This window comes from Dendrobates tinctorius, unplaced genomic scaffold (genome assembly GCF_039654945.1).
Source record: "Dendrobates tinctorius isolate UK_male_01 unplaced genomic scaffold, ASM3965494v1 ptg000231l, whole genome shotgun sequence".
NCBI lineage: Eukaryota > Metazoa > Chordata > Amphibia > Anura > Dendrobatidae > Dendrobates > Dendrobates tinctorius.
In genome coordinates, this window is record NW_027361898.1 from 3,992,110 (window position 1) to 4,013,520 (window position 21,411).

Consider the following 21,411-nt stretch of genomic DNA (forward strand, 5'->3'; position numbering starts at 1 on the left):
CTGTGGGGGCAGTGCTGTACTGTGGGGACCGTGCTGTCGGGCAGCGCTGGACAGTGCTGTGGGGGCAGTGCTGTACCGTGGGGACCGTGCTGTCGGGCAGCGCTGGACGGTGCTGTGGGGGCAGTGCTGTGCTGTGGGGGCAGTGCTGTACCGTGGGGACCGTGCTGTGGGGGCAGTGCTGTACCGTGGGGACCGTGCTGTGGGGGCAGTGCTGTACCGTGGGGACCGTGCTGTGGGGGCAGTGCTGTACCGTGGGGGCAGCGCTGGACAGTGCTGTGGGGGCAGTGTTGTACCGTGGGGACCGTGCTGTGGGGGCAGTGCTGTACCGTGGGGGCAGTGGCTGCCACAATCTTACAGCTACTGTTTGGTGCAATGACCGATCAGTGTCACAGCGTTTATTGCGGAAACGATGGTGAAGTAATGTCCGACCCACGACCAAAAACCTGACAGACGCCACTGCAGGCACGATGTCACAGTACGATCGTTGTGTGGCCAAAGTCGCCATATGTGCGTGACGTGATTGCTCAGATACACGGTGTCCGGGGCCGTCACACGTCTGACTTTTATCTGTGAAAGTCTCTGCTTGCTGTCAGCGAATGGGAATATTAGAGGCTGGAAACCCTTCTGGACCTTCCAGCTCACAGCTGAAGGTTTGTTACATGGTGTCCAGTCCACAGGGGGTGCAACTGCAATAGCACATTAGATATAAAAAGTCTACACACCCCAGTTACAATACTAGGTTTTTGTCATGCAAAAAATATCCTACCTAGAAGAATAATTTCAGAACTTTTTCCCCCTTCAATGTCACCCATAAACTGGACAAACCCTGAGGGAAACAAATTGAAATATTTTTTGGAGGAAAAAGGTAAAATAATGTGGTTCCATAAATCTGCACACCCTTACACTAATCTGTTGCTGTCCCCTGTGAATTTCTGTCAGCATTCAGGCTTTTTGGGTCGGAGACTATCAGAGCAGCACATCTAGAATAATCGATCTTTGCCCGCTCCTCTTGCAGTAGCTCCACATCTGTCAGATTGTAGGGGCATCTTCTGTATATAACGCAAAGCCCTCTTCAGGTCACCATAAATCTTCTATTGGGTTCAGGTCTGGGCCATTCCAGGACTTCCATCTTCTTCTGGTGAAGCCGTTCTTTTGGTGATTTGGCAGTCACTTAGGGTCGTCGTGCTGAAAGGTGAAATTCCTCTTCAGCTTGTTAGCAGAGGCTGAATGTTTTGTTACAAAATTGTCTGATATTTGGAATGTTCATAATTCCCTCCACATTGAACAAAGCCCCAGTTCCAGCTGCTGAAAAACAGCCACACAACACAATACTGCTTCCACCATGCCTCACTGTGTGAATGGTGGTCTTCTGGTGATGCGCAGTGGTCGGCTTTGCACCTTTTGGAGTTGTGGCCAAAAGTTCTTCCGTAATCCCCTCAAACATAACACGTTTCCTGCTTTTTGTAGATGTGATGGAGGTTTTGGCAAAATATCGCTTGACAGGGCCTGGATGATTGTCTGTGTAGGTAAAGGTTTCCATCTGGTCATATGAAGAGAATGGGAGATTGTTGTCACATGTAGAATACAACCAGTAATTGACAGAAATTCCTGCAGCTCCTTTAATGTTTCTGTCGGACTATTGGCAGCCTCTAGCACAACATTTCTTGTCTTTTCATAAATTTTTGAGGGACATCCAATTCTAGATAATGTCAATGTTTTGTCAATTTGAAGCCACATCTTGATGTCTTTACAGTTTTCCTGGTAGGTCTGATGCCTGGGAAATGGTTTTTGTACCATTTTTCTTATAAATTTTTACAATTAAATCCTTTGCTGGGTTGCCGGCTGTTTACAGCCAGAAAATGTCAGGAAAATCCTCATGCAACAGCAAAACTTTCTCTGGGGTTAATCAGGATGGCTGTCAATGATGGCGACCGTGCACTGAATACTGTGTAACGTGAGGGAACTGTGATCAGCTGACCCACATTAATGCTACACCATATCATTTTAGTTTTATTTGATTCCCCCCCCCCCCCCCCCCCAAAAAAAAAAAAAAAAAATTTAGTTTGTTTCTCAGGGGGAAAGGGTTGTGAAATGGGTCTTCATGCTTGTATTTTTAACATGACAGAAATCTGCAATGTTAACAGGGGCGTGCACACTTTTTATGGCCACTGTACATGGGAAAAGACTATATTTTCCTTGTCTGGATATTTTTGATCAGTAACCTATGGAATCCAGATATTGCGTCATGTAGTCCTGCTAGTAAAACAAAAAAAGTGGTTTGGTACCGTGTTAGCCAATAGAAAAAAATATATAAAGTGCTCTCAGTGAGAGAAACAAAATAGGAATCTTGTGGGTGTGATACCTTTTAATGGCTAACAAATAGTGAATGTTGTTACAAAGCAAGCTTTCGGGACTGCTTACGTCTCTTCATCAGGCTGATAAAGTATTTGAAGAAACCTTAGGGTATGTGCACACGCTGCGGTTTTGCTGCGGTTTTGGCCCTGCAGAACTGCAGCAGTTCCGCAGACATGGTACTTTACCATGTTAGCCTATGGGTTTTCAAAACCGCAGTGCTCACGCTGTGGTTTTTTACCTGCGGAAAAGCTGCGGTTTTTTTTCCGCAGCATGTCAATTGTTTTTGCGGATTCCGCGGGGAAAAACCCGCAGCAGAATCCGCAGCGTGTGCACTCACCCTTATTTATATACAGTGGAGAGCACATGCATGATGTGATACATGTAGTCCTGCTGACATGCACCAGGGGGCAGCACAGCACAGTGTATCCTGGCCATCTATACACTGCCAGTAATTAGTGGGGACAGTGCTGGAAATGAAGAGCTCGCTGATGGGATGTTCTCTCTTGTTGTGGCCGCTCTTATAAGAGTGGATGTTATTTATAGGAATCTACATAAATCTTCCTGCATTCTCCTCAGTCAGTGAGCTCTTTACCACCAATCATTTTATCTCATGTTAGTGAAGGCAGACGGCATGATGAGGGACTGGATTTTATAAATCGGGGCAAGGGGCTAGATAATACACGTGGGGGGACTCTGGGTGCCGGCGGTTACCCGTGGGGGGACTCTGGGTGCCGGCGGTTACCCGTGGGGGGACTCTGGGTGCCGGCGGTTACCCGTGGGGGGACTCTGGGTGCCGGCGGTTACCCGTGGGGGGACTCTGGGTGCCGGCGGTTACCCGTGGGGGGACTCTGGGTGCCGGCGGTTACCCGTGGGGGGACTCTGGGTGCCGGCGGTTACCCGTGGGGGGACTCTGGGTGCCGGCGGTTACCCCTGGGGGGACTCTGGGTGCCGGAGGTTACATGTGGGGGACTGAGTCTCAGGGTGCCGGAGGTTACATGTGGGGGACTGAGTCTCAGGGCCAATACGTTTCTCCATGTAGTCTACATATGGGCACATGCCAGCCCATGTAGTCATAGCAGTCTGCTCCCTAACTGCCCGGCATTGCTGCCTCTCATCATTTAAGGGTGTTCTATTATTTGCAGTGTTGACAAGCGTCACATGGCTTGGAAACGTGTACACAGCCATAATACAGGACTGGTAGGAAGTGGACTAAGGATTAGTCAGTGATCGCCCATCGACAAGCAGCGACAGGTCCTGGAGAAAGCATCTGAGAGTAAATAATGCACCTGTTGTACTTACCGCAGTGTTACAGTAGTGACGGCCTCATAGATACCAGATACAAGGTCTCCAGAAACAGTTGCGCAGGAGACTCCACCAGAGTCTGCCTGCCAGCAACACAATAAACAGTAGGACCTGTCCAATCACATTATTATTTTTTATTGTAGCGCCATTTATTCCATTGCGCTTTGCATGTGAAAAGGAGTATATATAATAAAAACAAGGACAATAATCTTGAACATTACATGTCACCGACTGGTACAGGAGGAGAGGACCCTGCCCATGAGGGCTCAGTGTCTACAATGGATGCGTGAGGGCAGAGCTGGCCGTGCAGTAGTTCGGTGGTTACTGCAGGTTGTAGGCTTGTCGGAAGAGATAGGTCTTCAGGTTCCTTTTGAAAGTTTCCATGGTAGGCGAGAGTCTGATGCAGGGTTGGATTGGCCCACTGGAGAACTGGAGGATTCACCAAGGGGCCCAGGCACTGACACCTGCTGGCAGACTGGCCAGCAGCTGCCTAGGTCCCCCGCTGCTCCAGGGGCCCCCAGCCAGTGGTGTCGGAATTAGTGGCACACCCAACTGCTATCGGGCCCCTGAGTCGGGGGGGCCCTCCCGATGCCAGTGGAGCAGCAGCTGGAGACTGGAGCCTGTCCCTGCTGCTAAAGAGAAATGAATATTCATGCTTCCCATGGGCGTGGAGAGGAGTGAATACCATTTCACTTTAATAGCGGGCAGTGTTAGCCACAGGGGGAAAAAGCTTGTTGTTCCAGCGTCTGGTAAAATAGTTCTTTCTTTATTTTAGGTCCATTAAAAAATTACAATGGTTGCATAGACAGGGCAATGGAGCAAGACGGGTTTCGAACACTTACTTGCGTTCTTTATCACAGCTTGAAGCTGCGTTTTTTTTTTTTCGTTGAGCACAATATCTGGTGTGGATCCACCTAGTTCCGTGCAAGCCTGGGCTTCAAGTACTAGATGAGCTGGCTTTCTCTTTACCGTAAGTAAGAGGCTAGCACTGCCCGCAGGAGGGTACATACCACATGTGATGTACCCGGGAGGTGGGCCCCTGCAGGGCAGCTAACTCTGAGAGCAATCACTGGGCAGCGAGCGATGACTGCAGCTATTATGTGTGGGGGCTACATCTTACTAAAAGGAGGGGGGTGCATTATGCCCTAGGATGGGGCTACAATATAGTCTATGGGGGCTGCCTTATGAGGGAGTTGCGTTATACTTTGAGGGTGCTACATTATATTCTATGGGGGGGGCTGCATTGTACCTTATGAGGGGGTTGCATTATATTTTGTGGGGTACTGCATTATACCCTATGAAGGGGGGGCTGCATTATATTCTGTGGGGGGGGCTACTTTATATTCTATGAGGGGGTGACCCCAACCCCTGCTACATAATTAAGATGTGTACTACCTTATATTATACCCTGATATTAGCACATTTTACCACACGATTGGTGGTTTTGTATTTATTTCTATGTAGCTACTTAGTGGGCCCAAGGTGCTCCAGTCCAACTCTGGTCTGATATGGGTACACAGTTCCAGAGGAAGGGGGGGGGGGGGATGCACAGGAGAATTCTTGTATGCGGTTTTGGGAAGAGGGGAGTAGAGAAGGAGATTGTGTGAGTATCGAGGTTGCATGCAGGTAAGTACCGGGAGACTAGGTCACAGATGAATGGAGCAGACAGGTTGTAGATGGCTTTGTATGTCATGGTTAGGGTTTTGAACTGAAGTCTATGGGCAATGGGGAGCCATTGAAGGGATTGACAGAAAGGAGTGGCCGAGGAATAGCAGGGGGACAGGTGGATTAGTCAGGACAGGTGGATTAGTCAGGCAACAGAATTTAATAGATTGCAGTAGTCTAGTCTGGAGATGATGAGGACATGCACTAGTGTTTTTGCAGATCCTTGGTTAAGGAATGTGCGGATCCAGGAAATATTTTTGCCTTGGCGTTGGCAGTAAGTGGAAAGGGCTTGGATATGTGGTTTGAAGGAGAGATCATAGTTGAGGGTGACCCCTGAGGTAGTGAACTTGCCTGACTGGGGAGAGTGAGCAGCCATTGACTTTGATGTATAGGTCTGTTGGGGTTGAGTGAGATGGGGGAAAGATGATGAATTGTGTTTGTCCATGTTAAGTTTTACAAATCTAGCAGAGAAGATGAAATAGAGGACAGACCTTGTGGGATTCTGGTTAGTAAGGAGGTGATATTGGATCCAGAGAAGTAGATCTGTGTGTCATCAGCTAAAGGCCCCGTCTCACTAAACGATGTCCCAGCGATCCCACCAATGATCTGACATGACGGGATCGCTGGGACATCGTTAGGCTGATCGCTGGTGAGCTGTCACATAGACAGCCCCAGCAATCAGGACCAGCGACGCTGGTTTCTAATGTAAACGCCGGGTATCCAGGAGCCGCGCTACTCCTGGATACCCGATGTTTACCTTGGAAACCAGTGTGTATCCAGGAGCCGCGGCTCCTGGATACCCGATGTTTACATTAGCAACCAGCGTCGCTGATCGCTGGTCTCTCGCCGCCACACGCAGCGATGCGCGCTAGGCAGCGTGAGACCAGCGATCGAAAAACGGCCCAGGCCGCTCGAGCACGATCAGTGATAACCGGCGGGGGGGGCGGTCGCTGATCCCCGTCACACATGGCGATCTTGCTGGCGTGTCACAAAATCAGCAATCTCGCTAGCGAGATCGCTTAGTGTGACGGGGCCTTTAGAGATGCAAGCTGTGGGACTCTGAGCTATCCAGACCGAAGGTGTGAATGGAGAAGAGCAGGGGTCCTAAAACTGAACCTTGGGGGACACCAACAGATTAGGGATGAGGTGAGGAGGTGGTGTGCGAGTGGGAGATGCTGAATGTCCGGTCTGTTAGGTATGAGGAGATCCAAGATAGTGCCAAGTATGTGATGCCAAGAGATGAGTGAATCTGTAGTAAAATGGAATGGTCTACTCTGCTGAAGGCAGAGGACAGGAGGAGGAGGACAGAATAGTGACGCTTGTCTTTCTTGTTTAGTAGGTCACTGGTGACTTTAGTCAGGGCATTTTCGGTTGAATGTTGCGGTTGGAAGCCAGATTGTAAGCGGTCAAAGAGGGGAGAGGTGGGAGGACAATTCAAGTTCAACATGGACGTGTTGTTCCAGTAGTTTTGAGGCATAGAGGAGACGTGATATGGGGCGATGGCTAGATGCAGAGGATTGGTCAAGTGACTACTTTTTGAGGAAGAGTGTGATCGAGACATTTTTGAAGCAATAAGGGAAGACACCATTAATTATTGATGGGTGAGGGTTAGGATGAAGATTGTAGTGAAGTTTAGGATGAGGTGGGATGGTATCAGGTCAAGTGCACACTTAGTGAGAAGTGATCTAGAGAGTAGAGACGAAAGTTGGTCTTACATGATGGTGGAGAAGCTGATTTTCGAGTCGGAGGGCTGAGCTGATATAACGAGGGGCTGTGGGGGACAGTAAGCCAAAGCTTTATCTGATGTTATCAATATTCTCTGCATGAAGAATGAGGCAAAGTCTTCAGCTGAGATGAGATTAGAGGGAAGGAGTGCTGGGGGATGGAGGAGAGAACTTAAAGTGTTGAATAGCTATTTAGAGTTGTGAGACGGAGGATAAGAGAGATGAGAAGTAGGTTTGTTTTGCTGCAGCGAGTGTGATCTTGAAAGTAGTGAGGGACTGTTTGAATGTGATGAAGTGCTCATTGGAGTATGATCTTTTCCATCTCCGCTCAGCAACTCTGGAAGCCTGCTTTAGTCAGGCTGGTGTGCCAGGGTTGTCTGTTGATTGTGTGTGTGTGTGTGGGGGGCAACAGACTTGAGAGCTGCAGCTGTTGCGGTATTATATATAGCGGCAGCAGCACCTGCATTGTGTGAGGAACTTATGTCTTTAACCCCTTCACCCCCAAGGGTGGTTTGCACGTTCATGACCGGGCCAATTTTTACAATTCTGACCACTGTACCTTTATGAGGTCATAACTCTGGAACGCTTCCATGGATCCCGGTGATTCTGACATTGTTTTCTCGTGACATATTGTACTTCATGTTAGTGGTAAAATTTCATTCAAATAACTTGCGTTTATTTGTGAGAAAAACGGAAATTTGGCGAAAATTTTGAAAATTTCGCAATTTTCCAACTTTGAATTTTTATGCCATTAAATCACAGAGATACAGCACACAAAAAACTTGATAACTAACATTTCACACATGTTTACTTTACATCAGCACAATTTTGGAACCAAAATTTTTTTTTTGTTAGGAAGTTATAAGGGTTAAAAGTTGACCAGCGATTTCTCATTTTTACAACACCATTTTATTTTTAGGACCACATCACATTTGAAGCCACTTTGAGGGGTCTATATGATAGAAAATACCCAAAAGTGACACCATTCTAAAAACTGCACCCCTTAGGCTAAGTGCACACGTAACGGAACTCTCGCGGAAATTACCGCGAGAATTCTGGAATTCCAGTCCGCAGGAAAATCGCATTTTAAATTCCCGCGATTTTCCCGCGGAAAAACTAGCATTTTGCAAGCGTAATTAGCTTGCAAAATGCTAGCGTTTTCCAAGCGATCTGGAGCATCGCTTGGAGAACTGATTGACAGGTTGGTCACACTTGTCAAACACAGTGTTTGACAGTGTGACCAACTTTTTACTACTGAGGCCGCCTATGCGGCATCAGTAGTAAAAGATAGGATGTAAAAAAAAAAATAAAAAATGGTGTTATTCTTACCCTCCGACGTCCCGCGCATCCGTTCCCAGTAATCCTTTGCGAAAATGCTCGCGATGACGTCAGTTCTCACGGGATCGCGACGTCTCGCGGTAATTCGCGATGACGTCGCGCGAATGACCGCGAGACTTCGCGATCCCACGAGAACGGACGCCATCGTGGGCATTTTCGCAAAGGACTACTGGGAACGAGAGCATGAAGAGAAGCGGGAAGGCTGCGCGGGACGTCGGAGGGTGAGAATAACAATATTTTTTATTTTAAATTCTTTTTTTTTTACAGGAATATGGTACCCAAAGCCCGGAGGACAGTCTCCTCTCCTCCGGACCGTGGGTACCATCCGCAAATGTTCTGCTTACTTTCCGCATGGTGGGCACAGCCACATGCGGGAAATAAGCGGAACAATGCATTCCTATGGGTGCGGGATCGCCGCGATTCCGCAAATTAATGAGCATGCTGCGGTTTTTACCGCGAAGCGATTCCGCCGCGGTAAAAACCGCAGCATTAGCACAGCATTGCGGAATCCCATAGGAATGCATGGGATGCTTATTTTTCGCGGCAAAATTGCGCGGTTAAAACCGCCGCGGAAACGCGAAAAAAACGCTACGTGTGAACTCAGCCTTAAAGTGCTCAAAACCACATTCAAGAAGTTTATTAACCCTTTAGGTGCGTCACAGGAATTTTTTTGAATATTAAAAAAAAAATGAACATCTAACTTTTTTTCATAAAAAAAATACTTCAGGTTCAATTTTTTTTATTTTACCAAGGGTAACAGGAGAAATTGGACTGCAAAAGTTATTGTGCAATTTGTCCTGAGTACGCAGATACCTGATATGTGGGGGGGAACCACTGTTTCGGTGCATGGCAGAGCTCAGAATGGAAGGAGCGCCGTTTGACTTTTTCAATGCAAAATTGGCTGGAATTCAGATTGGACGCCATGTCACGTTTGGAGAGTCCCTGATGTACCTAAACAGTGGAAACCCCCTACAAGTGACCCCATTTTGGAAACTAGACCCCCCAAGGAACTTATCTAGATATGTGGTGAGAACTTTGAACCCACAAGGGCTTCACAGAAGTTTATAACATAAAGCCATACAATTAAAAAATCATAATTTTTCCACAAAAATGATCTTTTCACCCTCAATTCTTATTTTCCCAAGGGTAACAGGACCCTAAAAGTTATTGTGCAATTTGTCCTGAGTACGCTGATACCCCACATGTGGGGGTAAACCACTATTTGGGCGCATGGCAGAGCTCGGAAGGGAAGCAGCGCCATTTGACGTTTTGGGCTGGAATTGAGATCGGACACCATGTCGCGTTTGGAAAACTCCTGATGTACCAAAACAGTGGAAACCCCCCACAAATGACACCATTTTGTAAACTAGACCCCCCAAGGAACTTATCTAGATGTGTGGTGAGCACTTTGAACCCCCCAGTGCTTCACAGAAGTTTATAACGCCCGGACGTAAAAATAAAAAATTCGTATTTTTTCCACAAACATGATCTTTTAGTCACCATTTTTTTTTTATTTTCCCAAGGGTACCAGGAGAAATTGGACCCCAAAAGTTGTTGTCCAATTTGTCCTGAGTATGCTGATACCCCATATGTGGGAGAAAACTACTGTATGGGCACACGTCGGGGCTCGGAAGGGAAGTAGTGACGTTTTGGAATGCAGACTTTGATGGAATGGTCTGCGGGTGTCATGTTGCCTTTGGAGAGCCCCTAATGTACCTAAACAGTGGAAACCCCCTCAAATGACCCCATTTTGAAAACTAGACCCACTAAGGAACTTATCTAGATCTGAGGTGAGCACTTTGAAACCCCAAGAGCTTCACAGAAGTTTATAATGCCAGGGCATGAAAATAAAAAAAATCGTATTTTTTCCAGAAACATGATCAATTAGTCCCCAATTTTTTCATTTTCCCAAGGGTAACAGGAGAAATTGGACCCCCAAAAGTTGTTGTCCAATTTGGCCTGAGTACGCTGACACCCCATATGTGGGAGAAAACTACTGTATGGACACACGTCGGGGCTCGGAAGGGAAGCAGTGACGTTTTGGAATGCAGACTTTGATGGAATGGTCTGCGGGTGTCATGTGCGTTTGGAGAGCCCCTGATGTACCTAAACTATTGAAACTCCCCACAAGTGACCCCATTTTGGACACTAGACCCCCCACGGAACTTATCTAGATGTGTGGTGAGCACCTTGAACCCCCAAGTGCTTCACAGAAGTTTATAACACTCGGACGTGAAAATAAAAAAATCATTTTTTTCCACAAAAATGATTTTTTTGCCCCCAATTTTTTATTTTCCTAAGGGTAACAGGAGAAATTGGACCCCAAAAATTGTTTTGCAATTTGTCCTGAGTAGGTTGATACCCTACATGTGGGGTAAAACACTGTTTGGGCGCATGGCAGAGCTTGGAAGGGAAGGCGCAACATTTGACTTTTTCAACTCAGAATTGGCTGGAATTGAGATCAGACGCCATGTTGCATTTGGAGAGCCCCTGATGTGCCCAAACAGTGGAAACCCCCCAATTATAACTCCAACCCAATGGCGGATCTTAATAGGGGCGGATGGGGCGGTCGCCCCGGGCCCAAGGTTTTTTGGGGGCCCAGGGCACTGGCGTAGCGTGGTGGGGGGGGCGGTCCGCCCCAGGCGGCATGTGTGTGGGGGCGGCGCGGCAGCAGCAATTCCACCCTGCAGTGCAGTGCAGCGGCGGGCAGGGAGCGATGCGAGCACGGCAGCTCCGCTGCCTGCAAGAGTGAATAGCAGGAGCGGAGCGGCAAGGGTCCGTCCTGCTTCCTGCCCGGAGGCCGCGCTTCCTGTTTCACACAGAGGAGCGCCGCTGAATGACGTCATCATTCAGCGGCCGCTGCTGTGTGAGGGAGGAAGCTCGGGCGATGCTGCGGACAGGTGAGAGGAGAGAGGTGGTGTCTTGTGTGTGTGTATGTATGTATGTCTGTGTGTGTATGTCTGTGTGTGTATGTCTGTGTGTATGATGGAGCAGGCAATGATGGGAGTGATGGTCTAGAAGGCAGTGATGGGGTGATGGAGCAGGCAATGATGGGGGTGATGGAGCAGGCAGTGATGGAGCAGGCAATGAGGGGAGTGATGGGGTGATGGAGCAGGCAATGAGGGGAGTGATGGGGTGATGGAGCAGGCAATGAGGGGAGTGATGGGGTGATGGAGCAGACAATGATGGGAGTGATGGGGTGATGGAGCAGGCGGTGATGGAGCAGGCAATGAGGGCAATGATGGGGGTGATGGAGCAGGCAATGATGGGGGTGATGGAGCAGGCAATGATGGGGGTGATGGAGCAGGCAATGATGGGGGTGATGGAGCAGGCAATGATGGGGGTGATGGAGCAGGCAATGATGGGGGTGATGGGGTGATGGAGCAGGCAATGATGGGGTGATGGGGTGATGGAGCAGGCGGTGATGGAGCAGGCAATGAGGAGTGATGGGGGTGATGGAGCAGACAATGATGGGGTGATGGAGCAGGCAATGATGGGGGTGATGGAGCAGACAATGATGGGAGTGATGGGGTGATGGAGCAGGCGGTGATGGAGCAGGCAATGAGGGGAGTGATGGAGCAGGCAATGATGGGGGTGATGGGGTGATGGAGCAGGCGGTGATGGAGCAGGCAATGAGGAGTGATGGGGGTGATGGAGCAGACAATGATGGGGTGATGGAGCAGGCAATGATGGGGGTGATGGAGCAGACAATGATGGGAGTGATGGGGTGATGGAGCAGGCGGTGATGGAGCAGGCAATGAGGGGAGTGATGGAGCAGGCAATGATGGGGGTGATGGAGCAGGCAATGATGGGGGTGATGGAGCAGGCAATGATGGGGGTGATGGAGCAGGCAATGATGGGGGTGATGGAGCAGACAATGATGGGGGTGATGGAGCAGGCAATGATGGGAGTGATGCGGTGATGGAGCAGGCAATGAGGGGAGTGATAGGGGTGATGGAGCAGGCAATGATGGGGTGATGGAGCAGACAATTATGGGAGTGATAGAGCAGACAATGATGGGAGTGATGGGGGTGATGGAGCAGGCAGTGATGGGGGTGATGGAGCAGGCAGTGATGGGGGTGATGGAGCAGGCAGTGATGGGGGTGATGGAGCAGGCAGTGATGGGGGTGATGGAGCAGGCAGTGATGGGGGTGATGGAGCAGGCAGTGATGGGGTGATGGAGCGTGATTTTGTGCGTATTGGCCGTAGGCCTACAGCTTATGTGCAACGTCTTTTTAGGCCATGTCCACACGTGGTGGAATGGTGGCGGGTTTTCCGTATGGACCCGCAGCAAACCAAGTGCTGCGGTCCGTACGGCTGTCAATTCCCGCACGGGGACCGCAGCGCTCAGGTGGGAAGGGGGGTACAGAGGCCCAGGTTTTATGAACAGCCCCGGGCCCATAGTCCACTTAATCCGCCACTGCTCCAACCCTAACCCCAACACACCCCTAACCCTAACCCTAGCCCTAACCCTAGCCCTAATGGGAAAATGGAGATAAATACTTTTTTTTTTTTTTTTTATTTTATTATTTTTCCCTAACTAAGGGGGTGATGACGGGGGGTTTGATTTACTATTTATGGCGGTTTTTATATTTGGCAGCTGTCGCACGCTAAAAGACGCTTTTTATTGTAAAAATAGTTTTTGCATCACCACATATTGAGAGCTATAATTTTTCCGTATTTTGACCCACCGAGTCATGTGAGGTCTTATTTTTTGCGGGACGAGTTGACGCTTTTATTGGTACCATTTTCGGGCACGTGACATTTTTTGATCGCTTTTTATTCCTATTTTTGGGACACAGAATGAACAAAAAACAGCGTTTCATGAATTTCTTTTGGGGGGGTGCGTTTACACCGTTCCGCGTGCGGTAAAATTGATAAAGCGGTTTTATTCTTCGGGTCAGTACGGTTACAGCGATACCTCATTTATGTCATTTTTTTATGTTTTTGTCGGTTTTATGCAATGAAAACTATTTTACATAAAAAATAATTATTTTTGCATCGCTTTATTCTGCGAGCTATAACTTTTTTATTTTTTCGCTGATGATGCTGTGTGGAGGCTCGTTTTTTGCGGGACAAGATGACGTTTTCAGCAGTACCATGGATATTTATATGCGTCTTTTTGATTGCGCGTTATTACACTTTTTGTTTGGCGGTATGATAATAAATCATTATTTTTTGCTTCGTTTTTTATTTTTTAAGGGGTTCGCTAAAGGGGTTAACTAATGGGACAGTTTTATAGGGCGGATCATTATGGACGCGGCGATACCTGATATGTGTACTTTTATTTTTTTTATTATTTCCAAAAAATGGATTTATTGGGGGAATATTTTTTTTTTTTTTTTCAATTATTTTTACACTTTTTTTTTATTTTTTTTTTTTTACTTTATTAAATAGTCCCAGGTGGGACATCACTGTCCTGTGTGTCACATCACAGATCACTGTGACAGATCAGCGATCTGACACAGGCACTGCAGAAGGCTTCCTCATGCCTGCGCTTTGCAGGCACTGAGGAAGCCAGCTTCCTCAGGCCCCCGAAGGCCCCCGTCGCCATCTTGGATTCGGGGGCCTGGAGGAAAGGAGCCCCCCGCAGCAGCGCTGCACATTGCGCTGCCGTGGGGGGCTCAGGGAAGCACGGAGGGAGCCCCCTCCCTGCCGATGCTTCCCTTTAACCCCCGGTACACCGCGATCATGTTTGATCGCGGTGTGCAAGGGGTTAGCGTGTCGGGGGCGGTCCGTGACCGCCCCTGACACATTGTGCCGGGTGTCAGCTGTGATAATCAGCTGACACCCGGCCGCGATCAGCGGCGCTCACCACGTGGGCGCCGCTGATCGCGCTAGACGTACTATCCCGTCCATGGGCATAGGGGCCCGGGTCCCATGGACGGGATAGTACGTCTCATGTCAGGAAGGGGTTAAGTGGAAGAAGGGATTCAGAGAGTAAGTGTAGATCATGGTGTTTGAGATTTCTGTGAGTGTATGCAAGTTTGTGGAGTGATGATTGGAGGGAAAGGAGAATGTGAGTAGGTTGTGGTCAGAGAAAGGGAGAGGTGAGTTAGTGGTTAGATAGGGAACCGAGGCGGGTGAAGATGAAGCCCAGTCTGTTACCATCATTGTGAGTGGCTGCGGAGGAAGTCAGAGTTAGAAGCTTAGAAATAGCTGAGTGGAAAGTGTCAATGGGGATGTTGAAGTCACCCACGATGAGAGGGGGGAGTAAGCGGAAAGGAAATTAAGTAGCCAGGTGGTGAAGTGCATAAGAAAGTGCAGCAGGAGAGGCTGTGTCAAAGGGGTGAGCCAGGTTTCGGTGATGCCGAGGAAGGAAAGTGTTATAGTAATAAAAACACTATGGATGTATGAAAGTTTGTTGCAGACAGAGCTCCTGTTAGAGGCACTGGGGTAACGGGGGCTGGGTAAATGGGTATAAGGTTCCAAAGGTTTTAGAAATTTGTGATAGATTGTGGATGAGACATAGAAGTGACTGTGGGATGTGGAGAGGAGGACCAGGATTTGGAGAGAGATCGCCAGCAGTGAGGAGGAGCAGAGAATGTGTTAGGAGGTGAAAGCAGGAGAGGGCATGAGGGCGCTGTCTGTGTTTGGAGACAGAGGATTGTATGTTGAGGAACAGATCTGAGGAGGAGGTGAGATGGATGGAGAGATGACCAGTTCATTACTAGGTGTATTGATTAGAGGGGTTATTAGAAAGTGGAGGACTATAGGGGTGCACGTGAAAACAAACAGAAACATTGTTTGCTGTGATTATTCAGTTACCTTCAGTTCCAATTATGGCCTAATTACTGTAGGTGATGCACAGCATGAAGACTGATCATTGTTATTATTATTATTATTATTATTATTATTATTATTTATTGTTATAGCGCCATTTATTCCATGGCGCTTTACATGTGAGGGGGGTATACATAAAAACAAGTACAATAATCTTAAACAATACAAGTCATAACTGGTACAGGAGGAGAGAGGACCCTGCCCGCGAGGGCTCACAATCTTCAAGGGATGGGTGATAATACAGTAGGCGAGGGTAGAGCTGGTCGTGCAGCGGTTTGGTCGATCGGTGGTTACTGCAGGTTATAGGCTTGTCGGAAGAGGTGGGTCTTCAGGCTCTTTTTGTTATCTGAAAGCCCTAGAAACTTCTAATACACTGTTTTGTTTTAATTTCTCACCATTTTCACTATTTTCTGCCTTCTGTCAGTGACCACAAATGTTCTGGTTTTTATCGTATTATAATAATCATGGTAAATGTTATCACAGTTCACTTCTACAAGAAGCTGTGCTTACATGTGATGGCCACTTGGTGGCAGCAGTAGATCAGTATTTACTTTCTTTGAGAAAAGAGTGACAAGCTATTCACTGACATGTACTGTAGCACAATGTTATTTAAATAAATTTAATCCCCAGCTATGGGGGGGACAAACAACGAAGAGATCCGTTCCAATAAAATGTTATATTTTTGTTTCAAATCACAAATACATAAAGTAGAGCAGAACTGCCTCATAGGGGGATGTAAGGTGTGATAGTGAGAAGTGTTAATATTGGATGGTGCCAATACTTTAACTATCCTTATCATATAGAAAAATTATTCACTGATCATCTAAATCGCTCACTGAATCGGATATAACAATAGAAACAAATACATAATATCATTGCACTCAATATACAGGGTAAAGGAAAAATGCAAATAGAACGAAATACTTTAATATGGCTCAGTATGGATTGCAGGTATGCCTAAGTAGACATAGTAAAAGGTGCATGTTAATAAAGCCCATACATCAGAAGTTAGTGGTCCCTTGTTCAGGTATATTTTCCTAGCTAGTGCTAATTAGAACCCTGAAATAAAGTGCATGGCATGCTGGTGCTAATGGCAACCTTCATGTAAAGTGCATAGCGTGCTGATGTAAACTATTACCTTCGGTTAACAGTAGCCCAATGAATCCAGGGAAGTATTCACCTCAGCTTCCCCTCACTCTGACGCGCGTTTCGCCGCCAACTTCTTCCGGGGCACCCCCTCTTCGTTGTTTGTTCCCCCTATAGTTGGAGATTAAATTTATCTAAATAGCCTAATTCTTTGAAGTGCCTTTAAAAATGAAACTGGCAAAAATTGTTGTTTAATGTAGCACAATGTGTATACAGCTATGCCGAACGTGGCGGTATAACCTGGGCGTCTCCTGTATATAATTAGGTATGTACAGCTGGTATAACCTGGGCATCTCCTGTATATAATTATATATGTACAGCTGGTATAACCTGGGCATCTCCTGTATATAATTAGGTATGTACAGCTGGTATAATCTGGGCATCTCCTATATATAATTATACATGTAAAGCTGGTATAACCTTGGGCATCTCCTGTATATAATTATATATGTACAGCTGGTATTAACTGGGCATCTCCTGTATATAATTACAGTATATATGTACAGCCGGTATAACCTGGGCATCTCCTGTATATAATTATATATGTACAGCTGGTATAACCTTGGGCATCTCCTGTATATAATTATATATGTACAGCTGGTATAACCTGGGTATCTCCTGTATATATAAATATATATATATATATTATATACAGCTGGTATATCCTGGGCATCTCCTGTATATAATTATACATGTACAGCTGGATATCTTCTTTGTATATCTGCTATAATATAGGCTTCTTGCTTTATTTCTTGGAGGGAGGATGAGTTCTATATGAGGATGATTTGTACAGTCTATGAATTTTACACTTTGTAAATTTGAAGCGTCTTAATAATTAATGTGATTAATGAATGCGTTTTTGGGTCACTCCGTGTGATAATTATGAGAATGGGCGCTCCGTTTTGTCGCTCCATCCCTCCATGTTCTCCGTGCTTCGCGTTCACAGTTGGATCTAATCTGAGACTTTTTTTAATCATAAATAATTTCCCTGTGGATGTTTCTGCTCGGTGCTGGCAAGAAAAGCATCTGAGAATCTGAAACTCCGTAGCGCAGCACTGAGTGCATCAACCGTGCTGCTCCTTGGTGTCCTGCACCCATGAGGCTACAAGAAGCTCCGCCCACTTGACTCTTCTGGTTTCACAGCTCCAGAGGCGTTATATGACACCTCCTCAGGTTCTGCTACTTGCTTGACCATTTGTGGGCGGAGCGGTTTATATGGTAGATTATGGCAGGATCATCAAACGAACGTTCCCTTGGTCATGTCCCTCATAGAGCCTATGCATTGGCTGCAGTGAATCATACATACACTAACATGTGGAACAGGACCATCTACAGTGGTGCATGCTGGTCCTTGACCAATTTCTGTGCATGTTGGGGCGGCATTGACAATATCTACCAGGGTACTTTGTGGGATAAGAAGACTTTCCACCAGTTTTCTCTTCCCTTTTCACCTCCAAAGGCTGAGAACTTTCAGTCTGATGCCCATCATTGCTTAATACAGATCAGAGTAATATATTGGAAATTGCTGGGGGATTAACCACTGGAACCCCTGAAAATTCCGCTAATGGGCCCCCTATTGATCAGCAAGGTGTTGTGGTGAGCTGGTTTCCATTAACAGATTCTCTTTGCAATATGAAATTGATCCCAGGGCCTGCAATCAATAAAAGACGAATTGATACTCTCCTTCCACCGGGATGTAGTGCCCCTTTATCTGCACCGGAGCACAAAGCGGAGATGTCACTGTTGCATTGGTTGCAGCAGTCAGGTGACTTTGAACAGAGAAATAACCACCTGACTGCTGCAGCCAATGGAACGGTGACGTCTCCACTTCCAGTGCAGACCACAAAGTATCCTGCACTGGATACAGGTGGTGTTGGTTTGTGAGTATTAAAGGGATTTTTCACCTTAAGGTAAGTAGACCTCATATGCTGTAAGAATCTGCAGCCAAATCCATAAGACGCAAGTTGCAGCAGGAATCCCACGCGGGACCTGGGGAGGTTACTAATCTGATATTGAGGATAGGCCATATGTATTTTTATGGTGCCATTGGGTCTAGTGGTGCTTGTGTGTTGGAAACCCTACATCCATACTTTAGGGTAGGTGAAGAGCCATTTTATACCCCACTGACGTGCCTCCAGCGTACTTCTCAGACGTGAAAGTTCTTCTGCACTGCAATCGCCTCTTCATCCTTGGTCCACTCCAACCAGTATCCCACCATTCCCGCCTGTACCGCTGCATGCACAACATGAGAAGCGCAGCGCCTGGCAGCACTCACAGTTAGTTAGCATTTAGATAGGTTGGATGGGGGGAGGATTTCTTCCACAAGCTCCCAAAAGCCGATATCGCAGAGCAACAAGAGGGATTAATTCCCTTAACCAACACGGATGATCCCGTCTATCTCATTACCTTCCCCTTCTCAGCGCCGATGTGAGATGTGATTGAAGATTACACCATTTAGGTTTTTCTCCATGACTTTGTAGAGCCGCACATGAGTCCAGGCCGAGTCCTCGGCAGCCGCCACTCAGCGGCCCAAGCTCATAATTCTGCTTCATTTAAACTTCATCAACTTTTCCAGTGATGTGGAAGGATCTGAGATCGACTCTGTGAGCCGCCAGCACGTCGCCTCTTTGTCAGATAATGTATTCTATCTCCCCCTCTCTATTTCCTTCCCAATCTTTTTTTTTTTTTTTCCTCTCTCTCTCTTCTTCTTTTTGACATTCTTGTTCCCCTCATGCTGAAAATGAGATTACAGTATTTAAATATCTATGATAATCAATCAGGGGACCTGGTGCACAAGCTGAGGTTAATTTTCCCTAGCAGAACAGAGTCTTGCGCCCTACCGGGGTTTACAAGTTCAATTTGGGTTTTCCGCTTGTTTCGTCGCCTCCATCCCCCCTCTTGTCCTTTCTTGTAATTGCTGTTTTTAAGAGTTTTTCTAGCTGCTAATCCAACACAAGGTGATTTTCCTTCAATGTTTATTTTTTTTTTTCCCATATTTTAAGTTTGCTTTTATTTTTACTTTTTTACAGAGCAAAGTTGTTGCAATTTATTTTTATCATTTTATATTTTTAAGCTTTTTATTACTGTAGACATTTATTTTTAATATTGTCTGTATCATCATTTTTAATTCTATAAAGTTCTCAATTTATTTATTTTGTTTTTCAGCTTTTTTTTTTTCCATTAATTTTATTTTTTTCAGGACAGCTAAGGATTTGAAAATAAATGGAGTGTAATACTAAAACAACAATTACTTGCTGTATATATCCCCTTCCCCTATTGCTTTAGTGTTTCCTTCCCAGTCTTGGCGGCAGTGGTCACATGACTGCTGTAAATCAGTGGAATAGGTGGTACAAAACCACTGATGCCATTGATTGGCTGTGGTGATCACAAGGGCAGAAGTCACGTGACTACTGTAGGAAAGTAAGCGTAATCTGGTGGATAGCATTAGATAGCATTGGGGGAGGGGGAGTCTATCGGGCAAGTAATTTAACTTATTTTTATTTTTTTTATTTCAATGTTTTACTTTTCACTCATTTAAAGAATTTTTTTCAATTAAAAAACAACCCCTTTTTATTTTACAAAAGTTAAGTTGTGTTCTTAAGCTGCCTTTTTATTTTTATCATCTCCATTTTTTTATATATATATATATATGTGTGTGTGTATGTGTGTATATATGTATATATATATATATATATATATATATATATATATATATATATATATGTATATATATATATATATATATATATATGTATATATATATATATATATATATAATTTTTTTTATTTTTTTTTTTTCCCCAATGACTATCCCTCCCCCCCCCAGCTACTAAATATGCATGTGATTTCTTATATAGTTGTCAGAGAATTTTCCTTATAGCTCCATTTTTAGCTTTTTAGCAACAGACATGCAGTATTTCTTATTTTCTCTGACCTGTCTCGGTATTATCTTCCGTTAATTTCTTTCCTGACAGTGACGGTAATTAGCGCTGCCCCCTTTTTTTTCTGTTTCTGGCAATTAGTCGGTATTAACTGTCACTAATAACGACCGGTTATTTAGTTATCTAACTGAAAGAAAAAAAAAAGGCTGTCTGTGCAAAAATTTCCAGATGAAGCGTACTGGGCCGATCAGTCTCCGGCATGGAGATCGCTCAGCAGCTAAATGTCAGGGAGATTTGCTGTAATCTGCGTTTCCTAAGAGAAAAATATACTTAATAATTATGACTAATATTGGTTTTGTACTCCGAGGTGAGAAGCAAAATGATCTCACTTTGGTGCAGCAAAACAGATAAGTGAATGTGCTGTCAGTGCAGATGTAACGCGCAGTGTGCTCTGCAAATTGCAAAAATAAGGCAGGAAAGTGCCAAGTGCGGCACTGAAAACACACACTAATGGGGGATATGGCAAATGTGAGCCTGGAATCCTTCATATAAAAGGAAAGCCAAGATATAACATAAACAAACATGGCCTCATATGCCCAACACAGACTCTATGCCCCCATCTTCTCAGATAGGCTTCAGATACCATGTACACCGCCACACTGGCTGTATATTAGCCTATGCAGGAGGGGCCATGTGCCACCCCCTCCTGGATAGGCTACGTGACACCCCCTCCTCACATAGGCTTCACTGAACCATGTATACCGCCACACAGGCTGTATACCACCATCCCCTCACATTAGCTTCACAGAACCCTGCGTACCGCCATACAGGCGGTATACTGCCACCTCCTGCACAGGCTACGTGGCGCCCCCTCCTCACATACTTTTCACAGAACTGTGTATACCGTACCCTCCTGCATAGGCTTTGTGCCATCCCCGCACATTGGCTTCACAGAACAGTGTATATTTCCTCACATGCGGTATACCAACCTCTCTTCATAGACTATATACCACCACCCCTCCATAGGCTACATACCGCCATCAGGTAGGTTTTATAGAACCAAGTATACTGCCACATAGGCTACATACCGACACCTCCTCAAAGGCTGTGCATCACCACTTCTTCTGTAGGCGGTGCACTGCCACATCCTTCATAGGCTATATATTGCCTTCCCCTCAAGAAGGCTTCACAGAACTGTGTATCAATCACATGTAGGA

At 46.2% G+C, this 21,411-nt stretch overlaps 1 protein-coding gene across 2 annotated transcripts in view; it reads left to right on the plus strand.

The window, feature by feature from the left end:
- Positions 1-21,411, plus strand: part of CFAP77 (cilia and flagella associated protein 77) — a 184,704-nt gene that overhangs the window by 332 nt on the left and 162,961 nt on the right. The gene's annotated exons all lie outside the window — the stretch shown is intronic.